Consider the following 27,689-nt stretch of genomic DNA (forward strand, 5'->3'; position numbering starts at 1 on the left):
CAGGTCTGGTATAGAGCCCAGATGCCAGGCAAGCGGCAACATAATATTAAAAAGGAGGGGCGAAATAACCGACCCCTGAGGTACTCCGCGAAGTGGTGTGAAGTGGCCATAGCTTGCCCTGCCGATTTGTATAGAAAAGATCTTTCAGTAAGATAGGTCTCGATGAAAGCGCACACCTTCTATGGTAGACAAAGGCTTCGGAAAGTTTCCAGGATTGCCCCGTGGCTGACGTTATCGTAGGCCTTGTGGATGTCCATGGCAAGGTCTGTCCGCACTTTGTGTGAACGACCGCCTACTAGCACCATTGACGACAAATGGCCTAGCCCATCCTCTGTACCCAGACGAGGTTTAAACCCGATCAGGGCTGGGTGGTGCCATTGGAAGGTGTCCAACCACCATTGAAGGCGGGCCGCCAGCATGCGCTCCAAGAGCTTGCAAATCATGGATGTCAAGGCGATTGGGCGCAAATTGAGAAGATGGTTGGGTGGCTTTCCTGGCTTTGGTGTAGGCACAATATCGGCGTGAAGCCACGACCCTGGTATTTCGACAGATAGCCAAACCTCGTTGATGTAGTCGAGGAGATGGATAAGCGCTGGTTCATCGAGGCTCTTGTACACCTCATATATAATGCCGTCCGGTCCCGGAGTCATCCGAAGTTTTGCGTGGTCAATCGCAGCTAGGAACTCAGCCGTGGTAAAAGCAGATTGAATTCCATGAGCCGCGTCGTCAGAGGGCGGTGAACCAACCTGGTATGACAGAGAAAACGGGCACGGGAGGATGTCACAGGCTGGAAGGATGTCATAGGCAGGGTACAAAGCGCGGGCAACATCCGTTACGAATTGGTCGGGAGTCTTGCCTGATGCCAGACATGCACTGGCTGCCGCATCCGGAGTGCGGCCTCCACTTTCCATCGCACGAAAGGTGCGCCAGATGAATGATGTAGCCGCCGATGGGCCGAGTGATTCACACCAGCTCATCCATCGCTGCCTTGACAGACGCTTCTCATGACGCCTGGCAGCCGCAGTCAAACGTAAGCGTATTCGAGCCTCCACAGACGAGGTATCTTGGGAGGCAGCCACTTCAGCTTGCTTGCGCTGGGCCCATAGCTGCAAAAGTCGGAGGTCAGGTTTTGGCCGGGACTCCTCTACCCACGTTTTCTGAGAGGCATCATTCAGGGCATGCCTAATAACAGCGATGAGATCAGGGCTGAGCGCCGTGAGGTTTGTGTTTGTTTTACCTCGCATGTCATCCCAATTGACCACCGTGCAGCTACGCCGAAGGCGACGCGTCGAGTTTGGGGTAATGCCAATCCTAATGGAGCGATGGTCACTGCCCCAGCAGTCAGCTCCTCGCTGCCATGATACCGGATCACCCTAAGCCACCATGTTAAGTCAGGTGAGTACGGTGGCATTCGAGGATGAATACATCGGAGCGTAGGGCACAAAATGTCATGTAAAATTAGCATCACTGAAGTGGTCTAGTAGCACACGCCCGCGTTCACTTGAGGTGGGGTGTCCCCAGTCAAAATGAGGAGCATTAAAGTCCCCAGTCACAACTATGGGACAGGCTGCGTTCGAACGGCGCAGAGAGGATAGCCAGCCCAACCGTAGCCGAGGTGCACGTCCGCTGTGTGGGCGCACATAACACGACACAAGAATCACAGCGCACCGGGACGGGGGAAAAGAGGAAAAAACTTTATTCAAACGCAACATTAAGCGTCGAGAATGTCTCGGGCCAGGTTCACCAACGCCAGCTGGTCCGAGAGCTGGTCCGAGTCTAGCCAAGTCCGCCACGTTGAAGGAGGTGGGTGAGGAAAATGTGGGGATTGAATTGCAATGGTGCAGGCGAAAATGCAGTGTTCTAAATTAGCGTATGGTTCGGGACAATTGGGACATGCTGGTGAGTGTCGGATACGGTAGAGGAAGGAACGAGCAGGTGTAAGGATGGTATTTAACTGTACGCGTCGAAGAATTCGTAGTTGCGTGGTTGTTAGAGATTTGTCTGGAACAGGAAGTGTACGAAGAGTTTCTCTGATGTTCTTGTAGTGAAGCTTTATTTCTTGTTTGTAGTGGAGAGTAGTGTCCCACGTCGGTGGATAAGGCCAGGGAATCCCAGGCGCCCGGTGCAGAAGTTCGCGGGCGAGGTTATGCACAACCTCATTGCCTGGGATTCCAGCGTGACCAGGAATCCACCTCAGTGTGACAGTGTGGGGACGTAGCTTTGTTAAGGCTTTGCGTAGATCATACTGCAGTTCTTTGGGAATCCTGCCCATGTGAATGGCGCGAATAGCTTGCATTGAATCAGTGTATATGGTATATCCTGAGGGGTTAGGGGGCCGTAATGAGAGGTCCTGGATACTGGTGATTATTGGGAGAGTCTCTAGAGTCGCTGTAGGTGGGGGATTAGTGAAAGGACCAAGGGTGTGTGTCACTACTTCATTGCCACTTGCGATGGAATATGCGGCTGCTCCGACGTGCGTCCGGGATGCATCCGAGTAGACTATCGTAGAATCAATTGGATGGACATGATTGACAACGCGAGCACATCGTCTCCCTGGATTGGTATCAGCTGCAACGTTTTTTGGGATGGGAGCTATCCTGAGGTTATCTGGGAGCGGCGCAGGAGGTGTGATGACAGGCAAGTCAATAGGCTTGAGAGCAACTTGGTGAAGGATCCAGTGTCCTTGTTTTGTGCTAGAAAGACGCGCCATTTGCCGGTCTTTATGTTGTTGTATAAGATCTCACAGAGGCAAGAACAGCCCCGTAGAGTATAGGCGCTGAGTGGACGTATTAATGGGAACGTTGAGGGCGGTCTTATACAGTATATAAAGTGCAACCTCAATCTGATGTCTTTGGTGACAAGTCAGAGAAAGATATGGAATTGTATAAAGACGTTTACTTAGAGCTAAGGCATGTACTAGCTGCCTAACTTGACCCTCATGTAGCCCCGCGTGCTTGTTGACAATGCGGCGCACTAAATGGGTAAGCTGATGGCAAACTTTAACTGTTGTAGCCACATTAGCCTGATTAGATGATTCATGGATATCAAGTCCAAGAATTCGGCAGGATATTACGCGAGGGATGGGGTGACCTACCATTGTGAAAGTGATCACGTGATTGTGTTCTCGCTGATAGCGAGCTTTCGAAATGAGCAGCAATTCGGACTTTTCAGGTGCGGGAGACAGGCCTACAGTGTCGAGATACCTAGTGACTGCATCGATACCTTGCTGCAAGGTGTCCTGCACTGACCCAGGAGACCCAGATGTGCACCAAAGAGTAAGGTCGTCTGCGTAGAATGTATGTTTGAGGTTCGGGATCGATGCTAAAATACGGGACAGGGGCGCCATTCCGAGGTTAAAAAGGGTGGGTGAGAGAATAGCACCCTGTGGAGTACCACGCGTGATGGGGAAAGGATCGGAGACTGAATCAGGGAGACGGAACTTGGCCGTGCGGTCGCGCAGAAATGCAGCAATGTAACCGTACATTTTCGGCCCACAGCCGGTAGAAGCAAGTATATTTAGGAGAGGATCATGGGCAAGGTTACCGAAGGCTTTGCGCACATCCAGGGTCACTATGGCTTGTATCTGGGAAGGAGGAGGAGGGTCAAAGTCATGAGCTAGGAGGAAAAAGAGGTCTTGGGTAGACACACCCTTGCGGAAACCAATTTGTTGAGGAGGAAAGAAATCTGTGGACTCAAAATAGGCCTCTCCCCCACCGGGACAGTTGCCCCTTAACGGCAACCACTTCTTGTCATGCCGTGCACCACGTGTGTAAGGGGATCGGTGTTTGCGGTAAAGACGTGAGTGCATAAATGGCGGCTTTGCCTGGCTCCTTCGGTTGCACAAGCTTTCAGTTTTTATTCTATATTTCCGCATTTCCAAAAGTATGATTTATTGGCAATAAAAAAATTAAAGACCTGCCTCATAATTTTGTTCCAACCAATTGGAAGAAATAAGATCTAATTTTTTATGCTGCAGACGTTATTGTGGTCATTTTTATGATTGCAACAAAATTCTTCCAATGGCGTCGAAGTGCCTTTCCTTGGAGCGCCGCAGTGAGGTACAGGTACGTTCCTCATCTAGCTTCTTTAAATATCGCCAATATAAATAATTGCAACGGTCACCACTGCTCACACGTTTTGGGTTCCTCGGTAAAGGCTACAATTGAACATGGGCTTACTTCTGAATATGTGACGTGAAAATAAGGACAAAGTCTGTATTCACGGGGCAACTAGTACTTACCTGCATGTATGCCATCACATGTTTCTTTCAAAACCATTTCCCTCCTTGCAGGTGAAACTCGCAACTCGATGATACCAGTATGCTCTCTATCGAGGAAATTCTATCCCCACTATAAAGTTCATATAATCAAGGGTTCGACGAAAGTCCGTCAGGTCAGACACCGCAGGAAGAGCGAGTAATGCGGTCACCGACCAGCTCAAAAGTTGAAAGAGGTTTTTGAACCCAAATGAGTGTTCTTTGAACAAGAAACCCGCGCGGGTTTCGAAACGCTTTTTAACTTTTTTGACTTACCTGTGACTACATTACTGTTTCTTCAAAATGAATATAAAATTGATGGGTTCAAGTGGGTGATTCCACGAGAGAACGAACATGCGTGTACGTGCGCATTTTTGTTTTTTCACATATTTTCATGAGTTATGCGCAAGCTAGAGATTAGCTTTAAACTGTAATACGTTTTTTTTTTTCTAGCGCGCGCACTTTGCGAGAAAACAGACTGCAAAGGTTACGCTGGCGATGCGCGATTTCCGGCGGCGGCAGTTTTTTCCAACATTGGGGCTTTGCACACGGCAACGTTTGATCGTTCGGACTAAAATTTGTTTTAAAACAAAAACTACGCCAAAATGACCAGCATTTCAAAACATGTTTTACGTTCTGCTGTAAACACAAAAATTAGAAGAAAAATTGTCGATTCGCGCCGACGCCAGATTGTCGGTAACTTTGACGCCCTCATCTCCGTATCTCTAGTTGTGACCCACTTGTAAGTCACTGGCAATGTCGACCAGATAAATATAAAGATGTCTGTAAAATATCGCTTGTCTATAGGAAAGAAATAAAAGCACACGCAGAAAAGCATTGACTGCTGTGCTTTTTTATAAAAATGTGTAACTTTACAGAAAAACCCGGTCTCTATTTCCTTTAAAATTCGAGGAAGGAGACTCAAGAGGGTCAACAGTACTGCTGAAATACAGGTCGCGTCATTTTGTTCGTTACGAAGTCATAAGCGGACGAAATCACACGTTCGAGACGCGTCTCTGTGGCGTGTGGTCCGCCGATCCCGCGGCTTTTCTGTCTTCGCGCTAGGATAAAAAATTAAAACCGTTCCACTCAACGTTGAAGCTGTCGGAAGTGCAGAGCAGTGATTCGCCATAATTGGCTGTGGCGCCGTTATCTGCTCACTGCTACCACCCATCACGCTCTTCGCCGCCCTGTCTCACTCCTCTCCTGATTAATTCAACGGAGGTTTGTCCAACGCATTGAAAATTCCCAGCCTTCGCCATGCTTGCATGCCCCCTGCCTGAAACTGCGCCAGCAGGAGTGTTCTTTTTGTGCTTGCTTTTTATTCCGCACGTGCAGGCGCCTTACTGCGCAGTTGGCAACGCGCCATTTTTTTCTTGCACTACCATTTTTTTTCCGCTTCACTGTAAAACCAACCCAACGAGCGTTCCTAACTAAATGAACTCGGGGGCTTCCGGTTAATTACATGTATTTTGCCTCAATTGGGCCTGCAGTTTTGTTTACGTGTAACAACGGGGATATGCATGACAAGCGCCAGCGGTTCACGAGTTTCGAATGGTTATGATTATATAAACCGCTTGTTTTTCGATGCTTGCGTGGAACGCCGTGATGACGGTACGCCGTGGGGCTAGCTACGATGACAAGGCGAGCCCCTAAAGTGCTCTGCACTTAAAAAATTCACGCATCTCCACGAAAAGAATCAAGACGAGTGGGTGAAGCACTGGGGATCGTTCTTAGCGTAAATGTCCCGTGGCATTGCCCACTCGCGCATGTAAATGACTGACAACGCATGTAAATGACTGACAACGTAGAGTATATACAATTCCAATCCAGTCCAATGCGATACAATTCAATTTAATCCAATCCAAATCCAATCCAGTCTAATCCAATGCTCCTCGCGCATGTGCAACACTGTGTACGCGGACGCCCTTGGACAAGCCACGGACAAAGGCAGGTCCTATAAGGTGTTTCGCCCCTAAATATGCCTGTTCGCATTCTGCGGCTACACCAGGGACTTTTCAATCTTTGACGTCCTTGTAAAGATAAATGCGGCTTTTTATTCTATTTCATTTGCCATTTTTTTCTGAATAGGCGCTGCACAGCTACGCCTTTGGCGAAGGCACGCCAAAATGTGTGCCTTTGCCGGCGGAACTTTTCTATTTGCAAGAAACAAAATAGCAATGTACTAAACAAAGAGTTCTCTCGGTGTAGCGACTGCCGTAACTGACCCCAAACCGGCCACTTGTTAAAAAGGGGGCCCTTGTTTAAAAAATATAGAACTTGTTTGAATAATGGGAAAATACAAAAAAAAACTGCAGTTGATTTTTATTTTTAGTTATGACATACTGCAGACCCCACAAGGGGTCCAAGCAGGAGGGGCAGAAAAACACCAACGTCTACCAGGACCCGCCTACAGCGTGCAAAAGCCTACTGTGCAATTTAGTTATAACAGTGTTTCGGTGACAGCACGAGTAAACTGACAGAAAAAGTTGTATGCGCGAGAGTTTTGGCACGATTAAAGGGAAATAACGCGGACGCCTGGTAATTCGCTGGATGACGTGGCTGTGATTCGAAAATTTTCGTTTCTATTTAAACATCTCAGAAGACATGATCATAACCATAAAATAAAGTGAAATGCTTATAACATTTTTGTTACAACTTCCACGTTCGCGCTTTCAAACACAGCACAGCGAAATTTCTTGTAAGGGGCATTTAAAATGTCCGCCTTGTTGTGGGGCTATGTAACCGAAAAAAAATTAACGAAAAATGTAACCGAAAAAATCACCCGTGAGTGGGCTTACTGCTGCTAAAGCGATTTCCAGTCCAATCCAATCCAATACAATTCAAATTAATCCAATTCTATCCATTCCATTTCAATTCAATCCAAATCCAATTCCATCCACTCCAATCCAATGCTCCTCGCGCATGTGCAGCACGGCTCTTCAGGAGCACTCTCTCCCTCCCTCTCTCTAAAACCTTTTGTGACTCTTCATTTTGTTGTTCACAGATGGTTCGATTTACACGGTGTCTGTGCCGTGAGCACGGACGCCGGTCAAGCCCCGGCCTTAAGGTGCTTCGCTCCTAAAATGGACAGGGCTGCATCCTGAAGACTACGAAACAAATTTTAGACAGCTGAACGTGTTAGGTCCTTTATTATAACCGACCCTTTACCTAGCCTCACAATAAGTTCACGCGCTCGCGGCCTCTCCTCCCAGTATCGGCGCGTAACAGCCTTAGAGTACTCTTCTTAGTAGGTATACTAGAGAGGAAACTTGATGTGGGAATCCATGGCGTCGTGGGGGGTTATAGGAAGACAACAGTTCTTGACATGGGCTTGGCAGGAAAATTGAATTCTTAAGCGGTTTTGGGGATTTGATTTCTTCACTATGCATTAACACGTCTACGAGGTAGCCGAAATCCTCCCTGTTCTGTGGTAGCTGTGAGCCGTGACAACTTTGTAGTCGGTAAAAGAGCCGGCAGTGCATGATCGTACCTAACGTTGGTGATGCCGGAGTCGAAGGAACGTATGACTGAGAGGGTAATATTCCGCCGGGGAAGTTGTAGCTGACAGAAAAAGGAACCAAATGCGCTTTGACGAAGACAAGATACGACAGATACGGGCGCCTTTATCCGTCCTATCTTGTCATCATCCACGACTGTTTAACGCCACGTTTTCTTTTTCCTTCAAGTATGAACCAACCCGCTCCGCAGCAAGTTTTTCTTAAACTGTAGCTGACGGTCGGTGCAGCGGTTCACCACTAAGGCGACGTTTCCATAGGCACGATCAAAAACAGTTGTAAGCTCTTCCAACAACTTATTATTTGAAATAATGGTAAAATTAATAAAATAAGCGTCTCTAAGGGGTTTCCCCCAAAATATTAACATTGTTGTTAACTTCCAACTTGGACTGCAGAATAGCAGGCACAACCGTTCCGGCGAAATTACGCTTTACTTCCTTTTTCCTTAATTTTAAAAGAACCTGTTCTATTTTCCACTTACCGTATTTACCCGATTCTAACGCGCCCCCGATTCTAACGCGCACCCGATTTTCCTGGCAAGAAAACCGAAAAAACTTTCACCTCGGATTGTAACGCGCACGGGACTTTGTGACCCAGACAAACGAATGCGAGAGAAACGGGCTATTTATTTCCTGAAGTAATCTCACTCATCTCACTCCTCGTCGCTCTCCGCTGACCACAACATCTCGGCCTGAGTGCCTTCAAGCGCGTTCGCGATGCCACACTTCTGAACGAACGTTCAACCATGGTCTATGGGATCGTGGCCCACGCCTCGCCAACACCACCTCGACTTTTTTTTTCAAGCAGTCTAGGTGGTGTTGGCCTCGCACGCCCATCCCGAGAGCCGACCGCTCGTTTTGAACGCGTGGGAGCCGATGCTGCCATTGCTGTTATCAAGCGCGCAAATGAAACGATTTGACGATTTAAGTGAAATCCGATAACAAAGCCTAGGCACCTAGGCTTGCTGCGTCCGAAAAATCGTTGCTAAAAGCTTTGGCGCCATCTTGAGATGGCGATGGCGATGGGTGGGACGAAATTTCTGCTGTTTCGGCAGTTACGGTTTTGTATCCGATTCTAACGCGCATGCGATTTTTCGGCCTATTTTTTCGGAAAAAAAGTGCGCGTTAGAATCGGGTAAATACGGTACATAATGACACACCATTCTTTGTCTGTTTTTGTGGGGCTGTGTTCGAATGTACGGTCACTAAGACGCTTCAGTACAAGTGAATGACGAAGCTAAGGCGCGCGCACGGTATAATGGCGGCCCATGACGACATAGACTGCCTTGATATGAGCCGCATAGACGCTACCGCCATGTTACTCTCTAGTGTGTATTATAAGAAACTTTATAGTCGCAGCCGCTGCTGGAATCATGGTTGTCCAAACGCAGAAGCTCGCTATCGTATCGGTTATTTCAATAGTCGGTATATTTGTACCCTTGGTGAAGAGAGATGTTATTGCTTTACTGGAGCGAATCCAACTTGCGTCGCCTGCGGAAATGCGCCCGTTGCGGAGAAGTGAGTTTTAAGTGCAGAGCACTTCAGGCGCTCGCCTTGTCATCGTAGCTCGCTCGCTGGACCCAAGTAGAGCAACAGGGCGTTGCGTCGTAACGCTGTCGTTCGCGGCGTATCCCAGAGGCGTCGAAAGACAAGCGGTTTATATAGTCATAAGTGTTCGAAACTCGTGAACCACAGGCGCTTGTCCTACATCTCCCCGTTGGTTAGGGCAAAAAAAACTACAGTAATACCTGGTTAACTCGAACTCGCATATCTCGAAAAATCGGCTAAGACGAAATTTTCCGGGGCACCGAACATTTTCCTATACGTCCCATGTATATTTTCCCCTTTATCTCGAAGAATTTTTGGGTCGGATTGCGGATAACTCGAAATATTGACTGGGAGTGGAACGAAAACTCCGCCGCCGGACCATTTCACAAGAATCGCGCGATGCTGCCACGCCTGAAGTCCGTCAATTTTTTTTCTTATTTAGCCGCGCTCAAACGGCTCAAACGGCCACTAAACGAGCGAGCTCAAAACGGCTCGTTTGAACGATCTCAAAACGGCTCGTTCAAACGGCCACTAACGTAGGGGACGGCGGAGACGACGGCGATGACGAACCACCTCGAGAGGTGCCGACATCTTCTGAGACGAGAAATTTGCTGCGCTTGCTTCGAAAAAAGGTCGAGTGCAGCGGCGGGGAAGATCGACTGATGCGATGCGTCAAGCAGCTGGAGGACGCCTTCCTAGGCCCGAGTACGACCGCAAAGCAGACGAGCATTAGGCAGTTTTTATCTGCTAAATAAAATGGCAGTGCGGCAAAAACCAATTCTCTTGTATGTTATTTTTTTTCTCTTTGTACGACCGCAAAGCAGACGAGCATTAGGCAGTTTTTATCTGCTAAATAAAATGGCAGTGCGGCAAAAACCCAAGTCTCTTGTATGTTATTTTTTTCTTTTTTAAACCTGCACGAGAAGAAAGATTAGAAACTGCCGCTGAAGAGCCGGTAAGTAGTAGTGATTTTTCTGAAGAGCGCTCATTTTTCCCGGCGATTAGCGCAACTTTGCTTATCTCGAAAATCCGTTTATCTCAAAATTTTCCCTGGTTTTTACGACTTCGAGTTAACGAGGTATTACTGTATATGTACATTTGAGGCGAAATATACGAAATCAACCAGCAGCACCCGTGTTCATTTAGTTAGGAACACTCGTTGGGTTGATTTTTAGAACCAAGCGGCCGCGCAAGCAAAGGCTCGTTCAAAATGACGCAGAAAGGCTCCACGCGCAAGAAGAAAATAGCGCGTTCGAAATGGCACAAAACAGTTTCCGCATAAATTAAAGCAAGCAGAAAAAGAACAAAACTCCCGCTGGGGCAAGTTGAGGCTGGGGCGCGCGAGCTCTGCAACGGCTGGAAATTTTAATTGCATGGGGTGGTAACAGTGAGCTAATAACGATGGTACAGCCCATTATGGTGAATCATTGCTCTGCACTTCCGACAGCTTTCACATTGAGTAGAAGTGCTTTAGTTGTTTTTTGTTTTTTTTCACTGTTGTTACCATTGGGAGATCAATGCGCCCCCTTTGTTGCCCTTCCCGGCCATGGGTCAGTTACGGCAGTCGTCAACCAAGAAAACTATGTTTTATGACCCTGCTTGTTGTTTTTTTGCTTAAAGAAAAATTACGCCGGCAAAGACGCGCTTTTTGGCGGGACTTTGCCACAGGCGTACCTGTGCTAACCCCTATACATAGCTTGCACTGATGCCGCGATCGCTGCCAGTTGGTGAACCGCGTGGACAGCGAAAGGCAGGGAACTTATCTGGCGCTCTTATCTCGAACGGCACTAAGCAAGCTGGGAGCAGCGCACAAGAAAGGGCGGTGGTGACGTCACGTGCAAGCTATGTATTCAGTAAAACATCCCAAATAACAAGATTAAAAAGTCGGATTTATCCTTAGAAGGACGTCAAAGGTTGAAAAGTCCTGGTGTAGCCGCAGAAGGTGAAAAGGCACTTCTTTATCAAAGCGCGAAGCAAGAAAAGAAGCGGGAGTAATCGATCTCACGGCGCGGAGGCGCGTCTCGACCGCGTGATTTCAGCCGCCTTGATTTTGTTCGTAGCGATTTCATCGCTACAAACAAAACGATGCAACATGTTTTCCAGCAGTATTGTAGATCCTCCTGAGGAGTATCTTTTGACCAATTTTGAAGACAATCGAGACCGGGATTTTGCAGCGTGAGCTACACTGGCCGAGGTTGAGCAGTTTTGCGTGGCTCCTGGAGAGCCGTGCTGCGCATGCGCGAGGAACAGCGACGTCTCACGGCGCTCAGAACGTTGCTCGCTGCCCGGCGTCTCTCACACACCCCCCGCGCACAGCGCCTTCGCCGACTTCCGTTGCGCACGTGGTGGTCCGGTCCACTTGATGATCATGCGAGGGGTGGCCGGGTGTGCAACCGATAGCTCGTGCGCCGCAACAATACAGGGCGCGCGCCTGTGGAGCCTGCTTAGCTCTGGGGCGATTGGTGACGCTGCGCCGGAGCCGCTTGATAAACATACATGTGTCACACAATTCGTATACCGTGTGTGCGTCATTGAAGCAGCAGTAAGCATGATAATCAAGCTAATCCTAGACAACGAGGAAAGCTAAGAATAACCAGCTGAACCTTGGCTCACGCTTCGTATATCCTGGCATAGCCGAGGTAAGCCACTGCTAATTTTTTTTTATTTTAAAGTTACGCTGTGTTAGAAAAAGCACAGCAGTCAATGTTTCTTTTTTGCGTGTGCTTGTATTTTTCCAAGACAGGCGATATTTACAGGTATGTTATACTTATCTGGTCGATATTACCTCTTACTTACAAGTTGGTCACAATTACAGATACGGAGATTGGGGGCGTCAAAGTTAGCGACAATCTGGCGTCTGGCGCTATTTCACAATTTTAGGTGCGGAGTACCTCAGGACCGCACAATGTCCGTCCACGTCCGTGCACATAGCATTTACAATCATGAAAAATTACACAGGCACCGGCAGGATTTGAGCATGTGTCTGGTAGACTAGACAGAGTTAGTGTCAGTCGACTTACCCATTGGGCTACGACCGTGAGTTAGAACCCGAGAGTCAAACGGCTTACTCCCTCGCCTGTAACGGTGTAGAGTACATTTGGACCTCCCAAACTCCGTCCGCGTCCGTGCGAGCACACACCACCATCACGCGAAAATCAAGCGAAATTCGATTTGAGCCTTGAGTTGCAGTTTCATTTAGGGAATAATCAAGGTGGAAGTCATGGCTCAAATCGAATGACGGCAAGGCGCAACTTGGATGTCATTTCGAGTCCCCGTACTCCGCACCCTCTCCATCATCCAGGGAGTGGAGATGCTGCCATTTTTTCTTCAAATTTGTTCACGCCAGAGCGTAAAATTTTTTTTCACCTGTTAGTAATTTTGGCGTAGTTTAAGTTTTAAAACAAATTTAAGTCAGAATGATCAAAACTTGCTGTGCGCAAAGCCCCAAGATTGGAAAAAATTGCAGCTGCTGGAAATCGCGCGCCGCCGGCCCACCTTTGCAATTCGTTTTCTCGAAAAGTGGGCATGGTGAAAAAAACGGATTGCAGTTTTACGCCATTCTCTAGCTTGTGCATAACTCACAGGAATATGCAATCGCCCATGGAATATGGAATCGCTCGTGGAATCACCCATGTGCTTTTGCATTTTTATTTATTTCCAATAGCATGCCCGTTGGCATAAAAATAACGCATTTTCAGTATAGTAAACCAGTTAAACTACGCGGTGTGCTCCAGTTTTTGAATTAATTTTGTTCTATCTGCATAGCCGTTCCTACAAGAGCCCTGAAAAAAGGCTGCAGTGTGTATAAATAAGATAAAGCGCTAAATCTTTCAGCTGACGGAGGCTACTAGAAGAAAAAAATGCACGCAACTCCACGAATTAAATCATGACGAGTGGACGAAGCACTGGGGATCGTTCTTACCGTAAATCACCCACGAGAGTGCTTACTGCTGCTAAAACGATTTCCAATCCAATCCCATTCAATACCATCCAATTTATAGTAATCCAATCCACTACAATCCAATCCATTTCAATCCAATCCAATCCAAGTCAATCCAATCCAACGCTCCTCGCGCATGCGCGGCCCGGCTCCCCAGAAGCGCTCTCTCTCTCCCTCTCTTACCTTTTGTCAACCGTATATTTTGTTCTTGTTCACCTTTTGTGAACCTTTTATTCACAAATGTTTCGATTTACATGGTACGGTGCTGTCTCTCTCTCTCCCTCCCTCCCTCTCTTTTTCTCTCACTCTCTAACCTTTTGTTAACCTTTTTATTTTGTTCTTGTTAACCTTTTGTCAACCTTTTGTTCACAGATGTTTCGATTTACACGGTGCTGAACGTCACTTTTTCCCTCTCTATCTTTCTCTCGCTCTAGCCTTTTGTGAACCTTTTACTTTGTGCTTGTCAACCTTTTGTGAACCTTTTATTTTGTTCTGGTTCACCTTTTGTGAACCTTTTCTCCCCAGATGTTTCGATTTACACGGTATGGTGCTTTCCCTCTTCCCCCTCTCTCTCTAACCTTTTGTGAACTTTCTTTGTTCTTGTTAACCATTTGTGAACCTTTTGTTCAGAGATGTTTCGATTTACACGGTGCTGTGCGTCTCGCTCACCCTCTCTCTAACCATTAGTGAATCTTTTATTTTGTTCTTGTTGACCTTTCGGGAACACTTTGTTCACAGATGTTTCGATTTACACGGTGCTGTGCACCTCTCTCTCCCTCTCTCTCTCTCTCTTTCCCTGTATCTCTCTCACTCTCTCTCTCTCTCTAACCTTTTTTGAACCTTATATTCTTGTTAACCTTTTGTGAACCTTTCGTTCCCAGATGTTTCGATTTACATGGTACGGAACTGTTTCTCTCTCTCTCCCTCTCTCTCACTCTCTCTAAGCTTTCGTGAACCTTTTTTTGTTCCTGTTAACCTTTTGTGAACCTTTTGTTCCCAGATGTTTCGATTTACATGGTGCAGTGATGTCTCTCTCTCTCGCTCTCTCTCTCTCTCTAACCTTTTGTGAACCTTTTATTTTGTTCTTGGGAACCTTTTGCTCACAGATGTTTCGATTTGCACGGTACGGTCTGGTCTCTCTCTCTCTCTCACTCTCTCTCTCTCTCTCTCTCCAACTTTTTGTGAACCTTTTATTTGGTTCTTATTTACCCTTTGTGAACCTTTTGTTCACAGATGTTTCGATGTACACGGTGCTGCGTCTCTCTCTCTCTCTCTCTCTCTGACCTTTTGTGAACCATTTATTTTGTTCTTGCTAACCTTTTGTTAACCTTTTGTTCACAGATGTTTCGATTTACACGGTATGGTGCTGTCTCTCTCTCTCCCCTCTCTCTCCCTTTCTAACCTTTTGTGAACATTTTTTGTTCTTGTTAACCTTCCGTGAACCTTTTGTTACAGATGTTTCGAGTTACACGGTGCTCTCTCTCTCTCTCTCTTTCTCTCTCTCTCTCTCTCTCTGTAACCTTTTGTGAACATTTTATTTTTTTCTTGTTAACCTTTTCTGAACCTTTTGGTCACAGATGTTTCAATTTACACAGTGCTGTGCCGTGAGCTCGGATGCCGGACGCCGGACAATCCTCGGCCTTAAGGTGCTTCTCCCCTAAAAGAAAATAGCTATGAGAGTTACACGAAGGCCTGAAGGGGGATAGTTGCAGAAGCTTCCGAGTGTCTCGAAAGGTCAAGGATCAGTTACTCATAAGCGTACCCACCCTGAATCTGGAAACTAGAACTGGTTTTAGTTCAGCTGCGCAGCATCTGATACGAGCCGGCCGCGTTTGCCAAAGCGACCGCCCGGCGCGTGCAAAATGCATGCAAGAAAGAATAACCTTGAGATAAAGCGATACAGCACGTAAGACGTGGCGGGAAGGAAAGCAAGCGAACGCCTGCGCTTCAAGTTTTTGTCTACTTTTTGTCTACTTGTCTTCCCATCCCGCCAAACGCGCTGTCGCTATCTGACGCAATGTCGCCGTTGTGAGGCAACCGGGACACCTCTACACTGTGTGGTTTAGTGTTGCTTGCACAGAGCTACTCCACCCGAAGGAGAAACGGCTCCAACAACCACTGCAGTAGCTTAATAAAATGTGTTCCTCCTCCCGCTTTAAAAAATGGTATATGAAGGCTTGTTAAAATAACGTGTAGAATGTACTGTCAGTCGTGAAAGCAAATGTCTAAGAAAGGACGTGCTTTCTGCTCGTGGCAGCGTGTCGCCGACATAAGTTTTGCTCATCTCGGTTTTCCGCTAAGCTGCGGAAAACTGCGTGCCACGCAGTCCGTGTGGCTAAGGTTGACCACGACATAAAAAAAAAGGAAGACGTTTCAAACTTCGTGGCGTATACACGCAGAGGTCCAGAGCCCGGAATATCGAAACATTTCCAGCCTACATTTTAATCCGTAGCATTCTTTGCAACGTATCCCCACAGCCGGGACCCTGTAACGCCCTGCATTTCCACAAAAGTGCATATTGGGTGGAAGTTCCACCCTCATTTGTTATAATTGCGCAAATGGAGATGATTGGTCGGACAAACTTCTGAAAAAGCAAAGAAACTAAGCAATAGTAGAAGTAAAATTTTAGGGAGAATGATCTTACAAAATAAAAAAATATTGATCTTATTTATCTTTCCCCAAACCCGAAGAATAAACGGAAAAAGTCTACAAAAAGCGTTCAAAACACGAAAATAAAATGGCGAAAGAGGCGAGAAACCGTGTAACGCCTTGCAGTGCCTCAAAAATGCAGAATAAGAAAAATAGAAAAACAAAGGTTTTAGCAAAATGATCTAACAAAATAAAAAATACCCACCTTTACATCTGACCCCAGAACCGAAGAATCAACGAGGAAAGTCCGAAAAATAACGTTGGAAATAGGAAATAAAAAATGGCATCAACGGACCCACTCTGCAGTATGCCTTGGACATGCGAAAAAAAAAACGTAATTAGCGAAGCAAAGACCTTGACCGCTGTAATGGTATAAATTTACATCATTGGCGAAATTAAACAAAAGAAAACTTTGAAGGACCTAAAATAATATGCCTTTCGATACTCGTAGCCGTATCTGGCTTAAAGAACTGAAACTCTAGACAAGCGGCATAAGAGTGCTACGCATTAGTAGACAATTCACTGAATTTCTGCAATTTTTTCTGTGTCAGCTGTGCAATAATAACGGCTCGAAAAGGCACAGGCCGGATTTTGGGAACGTACATATCGTACATTGTTGGAAACGCACGTTTCTCCATTAACGAGAGGTAAGTGTAGCCGAAATGTTTAGCCCCAATTAAAAGTGTGTAACTCTAAAGTATATACATTAAAGGGACGCCGAAGTGTAGTTGCCAAACTTCTGTTTTTGTATGCATTCCATGACTGGCTCAAATGAACACACTTATCATCGTTGGTCCAATTAATAGAGCAGTATTTAATCCATAAAGCCTGAAAGAAGAAACAAAACTATGCGACATTTGCGGCGGCGGCAACAACTAACAGTAGCGACGCGCATACGAGATACGAATGGGATTGGACGATGTCCCAGATGTCCGAAACCAGATTGGACGATGTCCGAAACTGAAGCCAGTTGCGGTTTCAATTCTGTGGAAAAACATGCTTGGCATTCGCGTTATCACTGGATGGAACTTCTTGATATCTCACTAATTGGCACACCGCGCTTTTGCATGTTGTCGGCTGTAAAATGCGTCAGATAAGCGCGACAGCACGGCTTGAAATCGTAACGATCGTACACAGTGGTATACACGCACAAGTCGTACACAGTGGATGAATGCCCTCCGCATCACCGGAGAGGCTCAAATGCGATGAAGTTTGTTACAACCTTTGGACCTTACCTGGGTCGTGTCTGTATCGCAAGAGGCGTGTTCGCACCAAGCAAAGGATCGGCTGATTCGGCACTGCACCCGCAAGCAGTCGGTGCTTAGAGCAACACCACGCCAAGGAGACGTCCCGAGCGCGTCAGCGTCAGTCTGCACGCGTTCTGCGAACTCACTCGTGGAGCAATAAACGTTACAGCACAAAATGGTGAATCTAGTATAGAAAACATTACCCCAAAACAAATAAATTAGCTTAGAAACATGCTCTTTTGGGGATTTCCAAAACAAATAAATTAGCTTAGAAACATGCTCTTTTGGGGATTTCAGCTTGCGAATCGCAAAATAATGCACTTCCTGCTCCGGACCACTCTACCATTATCCAGCGCTGTCACGAACGGAAATATAAGGCAGATATCGTATAGTACGTTTACATTTTTTAAGTTTTAGCATCCCAAGCTGCTTACTAGACAATTTCTCAAATAATGTTCGTGCTTGTTGGGCGGGAGAATGTTGAGACTTTCGATAGCGAAGACGACGACGCAGGCACCTAGTTAAACAGACGCATAGGAAGAAGACGAAGACGACCAGGTGAGGCGACGAGATGGCTGCATGAAAGACGGTTCCCTTCACATAGTGTAAATATATTTGCCTTTTCTATTGACGACGGCCTCCTCCTTCTCCTCCCTGGACATTTTCCACATGGTGCCAAAACCCGGGACGTCTAGCGACACGACGAGGTGAGCCATGCAGCGGAATTCAATTCTTCGACCGCCATGCTCACCCCGAAGCGAGGAGGAGGCGTCCAGACAGCGGAACCGGATCGGGATTGTTCAGAAAAACCTGCTCGACTTCAACCGGAAGCCCATCACCGAATTGACGCCAACTCTGAAGCAAACACAAGATGTTGAGGCCGCAGTTTCCATAGCAAGGCTCCAGCACAGTGCCGACCGACTTGCTGCTATCAGTGAGAAGCTGGATGCCCTTGCATGCGTAACTAGCGTCGACGGCCAACACGACGACGCTCTAGAGTCTGTCAAAGAAGCACACAGAATCGTTGGCTCACTTCAACGAAGGCTTTACGGAGGAAAAGCACTTTCCCCTAAGGAGCTACATCTCAGAAAAGAAGACAGAAGGCCACACCGACCGATAGATGAGTCCACTAGTACAAGTGAAAGCAAGGGACACGGTGAGAATAGCGAAACCCTTTACCCACAAATTATTTCAAAGGCATCGGTGGACATTCCGATAACCGTTCTTCGAACCCAAGGATCTTCAAACATGATTGTCTCACCTGTAACAGCGACGGCACGCGCCTTTCTGAGAGACGTGATTGATGATTCGCTAGAGATACGCCATACAACTTTGCACCCTCCGCAAAGACCTCAAGACGCCATGATACCGCGTTCGCCCTATCCACAGCAAAGAGAATGTCATAAAGTCTCGCAGCTACCTGTGTCGGTGGCATTAGCGCCAGAAGAGTATATCGTGGGCGACGATCACGCTCCAGCTTCGGAAGGTATCCCGCCGAACCCTACGTGCAAGGAGGGCTTGAGATCTTCCCTGCCACTAGAAGGTATTTTGCAGACTTTATCATAAAGGACCTTTATGAGGGGGTATTTGTGCGACTACATGGCGATGGGCTAAGCGAAACAGTCGAGGCAACTTCAACGGACGAGAATAGAGAAACACCACCACGAGGCAACCCTGACCATGTTTCGACTCAGCAGCTACTACCCCACGATGGCAGGGCCGCAAGATACGAACTTCTCGAACGCACTGCTCATAATGATTTCGACCTCTCGACAGCCGCAAACCGTGAAAACGAATTGAGGAACCCTACAAAACACCACACTTTCGCTCCTCCAAGAAAGAGGCCAGGCAAACATGCTGCCGCCAGCATGATGACATCGACGATTACGGAGGCGACTAGATGTGTTCACAAAACGAAGAAACCCGGGCAGCGTTATCCTGAGAAGGTTCACTCAGAACAAGATGTAAATTTCCACGGTTTCAACCAGGCCACCGGGTGTAAAGGCAAGATGTCAAGTAAACTACATCCTCAGTCAGTGCCTAGTCTGAACTGCACAGGAAATACTACTGCGCCCAGTCGCCTGACGCAGACATCAAAAGAAAACATAGGGCAAAAGTGAGAAAGAAAGGCAAATTCTAGGAGAAAACGACGGCCTAAGGTGAGAAAAAAGGATGACTCGAATACCGGCTGGACATGAACGGTAGACTCAACCCATATGGCACGGGACTGACACACAATATTCCCTAATGTAGGCTAGTAGTACCTGCATCGATATAGTTATTCCCGTTTGCTTAATTCTTGTCGGGCGGGAGAATGTTGATACTTTCGATATCGAAGAAGACGACGCAGGCACCTAGTTCAACAGACGCATAGGAAGAAGACGAAGACGACCAGGCGAGGCATGAAAGATGGTTCCCTGTACATAGTGTCAATATATTTGCCTTTTCTATTGACGACGGCCTCCTCCTTTGCATCCCTCAACGTTTTCCACAAGCATCCCTCAAATTCCCTCAAATGTCTCACCTCTAGTGACTACGTTCTTTAGGCAGAAAAGCAATCGCAAGTGTGTGGTTATGCTCCTGACCGCTGTGCTATTTCTGCCAGCGCAAAAGTGCTTTCCACACCTTTTTTTTACGCTGTAAAGTAAAAGCTCTCGTCGATTTAAATTCCTTAGTACTTATATTGACCTAGCTGACACCTCTCCTGCCTGTAATTGGCATTAAATGTTTCTACTAGCGTACCACTCAGTGAAGCGTCGCATCTGCGCTTGTGTGAAGCTACGTACACTTAAAGCTTGATACAGTCTACAAACTAACAAACAAAAGGCACATCATTCAAGGCAATAATCCTATCGGGGCTTAATTTCAACCGGTCGAACGAATTGCGACGACCAGCCGGCGGCCGGCCGAGTAGAGGCTGGGCCGACCATTCTGACACGAGTCGTACCTTTTCTATACGAATCGGCAAGGAACAAGTAGGGCATTTCTCCTCTGAGCGGGGAGTACCTTAGGGCTCTGTGTTGGTACCAGTGTTGTTTAATGTGACACCCCTTCACCTCGCGTGGCAGGTAGCTACCATTCCGGATATATTCCTTCTCATGTGCGCCGATGACATTACAATCTGGTGAGTACATGCAAATTTTAACAGACAGCAGGCAGGCCTCCAGACGGCCCTACACAAAACGGAGCATTGGTGTTCCACGATCGGCTTGACACTTTCGTCTGCAAACACGAGCTCCATGTCGATCACAAATAGGCTGGGCCGACATCGTCCTTCGCAGACGCAGCTAACCTGGGCCTTAAACGGCCGTGCCCTCAATATCGCGTCGTCAATGCGAGTGCTTGTAGTTGGACTAGAAGCCTCTAGGTCCGCGGCTCCATGGATCCGCTCCATGTGCGGTAAAGCCTCCAAGACGCTGGATCTCTTCGGACGGATATCCCAGAGGACCGGCGGTGCCTGTAGTCGCATGGCACGCATCCTAGTTCGATCGGTATTGCAACACCGGCTTCAATAGCAAGACAAGTTTCAGCATCTTACACGAAGGGAGTGGGACCTACAGGAAAGTGTAAACCTGATAGGCTTTACGAATTGTCGTAGGCCTCCCTCGACTGACCCCAATTGCGAGGCTACAAGCGGAGGCCCAGCTGAACACCATAGACGAACTTGTTGAACAGAAGAGGAGGGCACGTGGCCTAAAACTTCACACTTCCTATTGTTGCGGCGTTGGCTCACTACTTCGATTCCAGGTCACCTGTTATATTACAAAAATCGCCTGACCTTCACCCTTGGAGCCGAAGCCAATCTACAGACAACCGGCCACTGACCTGGATACGTCGTTTTTATAACCAGACACTCCAGCCGAACCCCTTTCTCTCGGAGTCGGATGGCACAGCCGATGCAATGCACGTGTACCTCGACGCAGGAATGGCCCAAAATCTCCTACACACCAGCCCTGTGTGCCCCACTCATCCGGACGTGCAGAAGAAAGAACTTGGCCCAAATTCTTGCGAATCGTGGCAGAACGTCTGGCGATCCGGGATTGGTTATCCTCATTAGAGTCTCGCCTACGCCGTCGTGCCTTCACTTGTACACAGACTCCACACAGACAGTCCGGGAACTCCGACGCGTCGCCAAGTCGCTCGACTTGACCTGCGATGTGAATCGCATTGGTAACTCATTTCCGTGCCCCGCGGGAGTTCTGTGGAATCGACGTTCGACACCTGCCCACACTGACGCTGACGCGACCGGCCATCCTCAGAGGGTGACTAGGCCGCTACCCCTGCTCCAATTGTCGCAGAGTGACACCCTGATTATTCACAAGGAGTCTCCCCGGCGCTCTACGCTTGCCCTTCTTCCGAAGGCGTTGGACTAGGCTAGTTGGTACATGTTTGAATGGAATAAAACCAGCGCTAAACACAGGACACAGAAGAAAACGACGGGACAAGCTGGGACAAGCTGGCAGTCCCAACTTGTCCCGTTGTTTTCTTCTGTGCCCTGTGTTTACCGCTGGTTTTAATTTCATTCAAATATTGCCCTTCTTCCTCCGCGTGGGTCGGACATTCCTGGCTGTTTAACCGCCGCGAGGAGGTGGCACGTCGGAGAATCCGCATGGGCGCAGCTTCGACCCCGGCGATAAGGGCCTCATAGAGGACGCAATTTCCCCCAGAAACATGCCCCTTCTGTAAAGCCCCTGCCACTGAAGCGACCCTAGGCCACCTCCTGGGGACATGCCGGGGTCTCCAGGCAGCACGAGTTCGTCAAGTGAGGGCCCTCGGGAACCACCCAGGACGCCCACCTGACCTTCGCCGCTGGACGCACGGTCCCCAATACCCGACCCTTCCTGGACTTCATTGTGGAGACGGGACTGCTGGACCACGAGTACGGATTCCTGGTCCAGTTGGTGTTGCAGTGAAGAAAAATTCATAGCGCATTCGGACGAGGACAAGGAAAGAGAACAGAGACACCACGAAGCGGTACTTTCAAGGCGTTTTTATTGGAAAGACACATCCAGACATGTCCACACTTTCCACCCTCTTACTGCCACTGCCCACGTGTTGCAGCCATGCAAAGAAAAGCCAGCTCCTTATCTGTTAAACCGAACGATGACACGCTCACACACGTCGACCCCGTTCTCACAGTCAATTCTGCCTCCATAATCTCTCGTACCGACTGCTATTTATGTTTCGCTCGGACAACGCATGACTCAAACAGTGGCACGCAGCCGCAGTCGGGGCAGTGAACAGACAAGTGACCATCCCGGTGGTTGCTAACGTTTTGTCTGTGCTCTCTCAAGCGGTCGTTGAGACATCGGTCGATCTGCCCGATATATTGCTTTCCACACGACAGCGGAACTTCATATAAACCACCCCTAGCGCGCATTCTACAAAGAAAGGGCGTATTATGCAGTTTTTCACGTATTACAGGCTTTTTGCGGTAGGGGCTGGTCATTTTGATGAGCTGATTCGTTTTGATAGGGGCAGACACAACTACTTTTACATTTATTCGACTGGCAACCTTTTTTAGACGCTGGGACGTCTTACGCAAATATGGAATCACTGCTACTTTCTTGTTGTCAGCTTTCTCTGACGGGCATGTTTCAGCCTTTATGTTCTTGAGTGTGCTATCGGCTACGGAAACAAGTACACCCGAAGGGTACCCAGCTGCAAGCAGGCGTTCTGATTGCTTGCTAGAGCTAGATTGCATAAAATGATGGCTCAATTTTTGAAGGGCATTTCTAAAACACATACTAGTAATGCCTCTCGTGGTTAGTTTTGAATGAGCCGAATGGTAGGGTAACAGTGGCTTGTTCGCCCACGGTTGGTACGACCAACACACATGATCCTCAGAAAGGGTCAGTGTGAGGTCAAGGAATGGCACCACATTGCTTTCCGGAACTTCATGTGTTGATTCCAGCGGTTTAAAACAATTTCGAAACAGGGCTAGAATCTTATCGACAGCCAGGGGGAAATTAGAAACACTGCTGCCTATAAAAACTAGGAAATCATCAACATACCTAAAATTTTTTACAACATTAGAGCATTCCAGGCGGGCTGGTGGACATCTGTCAAGGTGGGCTAAAAACAAATTACTTATGACCTGCGCCAAACACCGCCCGATACACACTCCTTGTTTTTGAAAATGGTAGTTCCCATCCCATTCCACGAAGGTTGACCGCAAATAAAACTCTAATAGCTCCAGAAAACCATCCACCAGGACATTTACAGAATTTCGAAATCGCATGGCTATAAAACAATCAATGCTTTCCGCGACACACTTAAGGAGCTCTTCGCGGGGCAAAAAAAAATAAATGTTTTTTTATATCTACTGAGCATGCTTGAAAGCCTTTGTCATAATTTTCCTGCATGAAACCTATTATTTATTCAGTATTCTTCAGCCAGAATGGGTCGTCAACAGTTAACAGGTTCGATGTTTCTTGCAGAAAAAGTGCAATTGTTTTCTGCCATGTGTTAGTTTCCGCAATAATCACCCTGAATGGGCATCAACCTTACGGCTTTTAGCACTAAACATGACTTGCAACTAGCCTCATTTGCTTTTTCGTATGCTGTTTGCTAAGCGGCTCTGATTTAGTTTGTTACATAGCTTCTGGCCTTTTGATTTGAGCTTACTTAACGAAACTTTTGCGCGCGGTTGCAGAACTGAAGTGAGAGCTTGAAGGGCTTTTTCGTCAAAATGCGCTTGCGTCAAGAAAAGAAACCCACCTTCCTTATCGGAGGGAGAACAGCAAGACCACCGTCACGCAGTGTCGCCGCCACCTTCCGTATAGGTACACGAGAAACTTGTTCGTGTACCTTGAGAAACTGAGAAACTTGTCTTGAGAAACACCTGTACTTGAGAAACTTGTCTCAAGGTGTGCTCCAGAAGCGGAAGCCGACAGATGCATTTCAGAAGGCGTAGACGTGCTATATATGAGCAGTAATGTTGTTCAATAGACCAAATGTAGGACCCTGGAAGTGAGCGGGACAAACAGAAAGGCTAACCGCACCGTTTGGCCCCGATGATGATGATGCTTAGCGGCTTACATTTCTAACGGGGTCGTGTTGCACACCCACCTTAGTCGTAACGCCAGTGCACAATTACCCTGCTATAAAAGACCTTTGTGTTATTACAATAGGATAAAGAGTTGGGCGAGTAGATAAAACGACATGGTAGGTTGGAAACAGCGCGGTAAAACGGGATCACAAAGAAAAGAACCGCAGAAAAGAACGGCAAAAGAAAAGAGCAGAATTATTCTGTATGGTGGATTGAACAGTGAACGGTTAAACAGTAAAGGAACCAAATGGAGAAGGACGAACAGTTGGTAGTCTGACCGTTATTCCAAAAAAGAGCTAATGCTAGTGGCAACACATTTAGTCCCCTAAAGGACTAATGCCGATACCATGTTAGTCCGTTTTGGCTTATAGTGTAGCCGCTATGCTAAAATTCTATAATTGCAAATTTCAGCATGGCGGCTGCGTTATCGACGGTGGGTTTGGGACCGGACTGCGCATGCGCGCGCGGGAACAGGGAGGCGGGTCAACCCTCAATGAAACGAATGCGTGGGCACGGAAAGGCGGGCCGCCCATTATCACAGCTATACGCCGCCATACCGTAACGAATGCGTACATGTCCAGTTGGGCCACGATATCCGGCGACCGTAGCGTGCGCTAACGCTACGGGAGCGGGTTACCGGAACCAGACTGCACATGTGTGCTGGGATGGCGAGGGCGTCCATCCTATACGGAATGAATTGGTGGGCTTGGCGAGGCATGGGTGCCCGTCCCCGCAGAACGAATGATCACCTGCCCAAATATGTACCGGCACCCGCCGCATTATCGTTAGCGTACGCTAGCCGCTTTGCTAAAACTTTATGTGATGTCGACTGGACGCGAGAGTCCTTCGAAAACGAGCAGGGCTACGTCTGCCCTTGGAGAAAAAGACACGGCTCACTCTCACTGTCGGTACGCTCTCCGAACACCCCTTGCTCGTCTAGCCCGCAATGCACGCCTTGCTCTTTCTTAATTGTTTCTCTTTTTTCTCCTTTTCCCAAATCGAAGGTGTTCCACACAGAGAGAGGAAGGAAGCATCTTCGCTGTCAATCTTGCTGTAGGTCGCGGGAAGAGTACCGAGACGCCAGTTGGACCCCGGTAAGCATTTTCTAGGCCCCACCGTCGGCTGTTCCAGTTGTGTGTACATGTCACGTACAAAAGTTTGCACATAAAGTGTACGCGCTTTGGACTCGGAGTTTGCCTCGTCTCTCACGGCGGTACGAAATACGGCGGTGCATTCCTCAAGTAGTATAAAAACTGAAAAGTCCTCCTTTCATTGCCGATTATTACCACGTTCACGAGAAGCCGTTTTGCAGCAACCGTTATACGCTTTCCTCAGGTCTGCCTCCAATGGTGGTTTCACAGAATCCTCGGTTGGCGCTATTTAAAACCGTTTATCCGCCTTTCAATACCATGAATTACTAAGACGACTTGTTTGCGCTCAGTTGCTCTCAACCAACTGTCGTTAGATTTTCACATGTGCCCAACTTATAGATGTACGCACCAATGGCTCTGTTAATGAGTCCAGGTCAACTGCGGCTGTGAGGATTCCAAGCATGGGTGTCACTCGACCTTTTACTTTTAAGACCACACGACAACCTCAACAACACCATGTCAAGCACTAGCACACTGTGTAGTTAGAAGAAGAAGGAAAGAGGGAACCAGTCAGGAACGTAATTAAGGCCATACGACTCCGGAAAGAATTTTAGCGCTTAAAATTCCACCGCTTGACACTTTGGCTGCTTGCTTTTCTCAGTATCAAGACTGGAAAACTAGAAGGATGAGAGATGGTGGCCTTGGGAAAAGCCTGCGAACATCTTGTCTGTGCTCTGCTAACCTGCACTGTAAAATGATTTGCACCCTTAAGGTTGTTTTTTGCTGTCTCCCACCTTCAACCCTAGCAAAACAGGAAAAAAGAACACCCTTTAATGTCGTTGATAACAACCTTACACCCTAGCAAAAATACAAGACTGCACCCGTTAAAGGCATTTTATCGTCAGTGGTGGGCTCGGTAGCTGTTCGCCTTCATGATGCAAGTACATCACCATGTCTTCAAAGATTTTCCTGTTGCCCCTCAGGCCTGGCTTCATCGGAGTGTCACCAATTCCCTCAGCCTTTCACAACGGCATTCCAAAGTGGCATCTTGCTATCATCGCACCGTCTCGGGCTACAGCGCCGCCATTGGAAACCTTGACCTTGAAACGGACATCATCCGCAGCCACCACTACAAAAGAGCAAACCCTGTCCGCGCCTCATTGTGGGCTCGGTAGCTGTGCGAATTCGCAGCCTGATCCGTTCGCCCTCATCATGCAGGTCAGTAACAGAAAGGCTGTTCTTGCTAAGGAATCGAGTAAATATTTTTTTAGTTCAGCTGCCGAGCCCACGTGCTGGGCTGTGATCATTGTCGAATGTGCGCAGGTCATACGCTCTTTGTAGCTTTTGGCGGGGGATGTCGAAACTAACCCGGGGCCTCACACTGCTGAAGAATTGCTTACTGAAATGCAAAAGCTATCTGCTGGCCAGAATAAACTTATTTCCGACATTCAGGATATTAAAAACCAACTAACAATGACGGACGCAACACTGGCAGATGTGTGCAAATACATCCCTGACCTTGAAAAACATTGCACTGCCTTTTCATCCATGCGCACAGAGCTAAATGGCCTAAACACGCCAACAACCGAAATTGCAGACAAGATCTGCAATATGAAACCCGTGTAGATGACAGCGAGAACCACTCATGACGCAACAATCATATATCGCATTCCGGAGAGACTACTCTGAACTAAAACGTTTTCAGACTCGGAAGGAATAATCAATCATCACTGCTATGACACACTCAACCTAAATATTTTTCCCTTACAGATTGAGCGTGCGCACCCCCTCGAGCGCTTTTCAGAAGACCGCATTTGACCCATTATTGTAAAGTTTCAGTCATCTGAGACCAAAGAACTCCTCCTTTCTAACAGCCAAAAATTCAAGGAAACAGACTTTACCTTGGGTGATGATATCTCCCTTACCGTACGTAATGCCCGCAAACACCTAACTGCTTTTGCCAGCACGAAGTCAACAGCTTTCACTGTGCGTTTCAAACCCCTTTTGTTTTCGGCACTAAACAACTTCATCTTTGACGATTCATCGCAGTCAGTGAAAGAATTAAAATAGCAACCAACCCGTCCTCGACCAAAGCCAACCTCCCCCAAATTGTCCCCGAATCAGCTTTTTCATTTCCCGTGGGATTTTTACTAACATTATAAGTAACATTTCGAAACCATTTCTTATTTCTAATCTGGTTTTCTCATCTAACAGCGCCTTGCTTATAATTAACAGAAACATGTTTAAGTGAGAGCGCCTCTGATCAAGAGGTCTTGGCCGATTTGCCTAATTTTTAACTATTTCGAAAGGATCGGAAAGATAAGAGGGAGAGGGGCTCTTATTGCCATAAGCCCGAAAATATCTTGCTCGATGGTGGCCCTGTCATCTGAC

The 27,689-nt window shown here is 47.5% G+C and overlaps 1 pseudogene across 1 annotated transcript; it reads left to right on the top strand.

Annotated features, from left to right (window-relative positions):
* The first annotated feature begins 1,383 nt into the window (after positions 1-1,383).
* On the top strand, positions 1,384-27,554 carry LOC144143017 (uncharacterized; annotated as a pseudogene). Its single transcript, XR_013317076.1, has 4 exons — positions 1,384-1,395; positions 21,944-22,053; positions 25,212-25,301; positions 26,282-27,554. The product of XR_013317076.1 is annotated as an uncharacterized LOC144143017 (transcript).
* The last annotated feature ends 135 nt before the right edge of the window (positions 27,555-27,689 follow it).

Source organism: Haemaphysalis longicornis, unplaced genomic scaffold, assembly GCF_048455015.1.
Source record: "Haemaphysalis longicornis isolate Haplotype H1 unplaced genomic scaffold, Haemaphysalis longicornis Haplotype H1 scaffold_6, whole genome shotgun sequence".
In the NCBI taxonomy this organism is placed as follows: Eukaryota; Metazoa; Arthropoda; class Arachnida; order Ixodida; family Ixodidae; genus Haemaphysalis; species Haemaphysalis longicornis.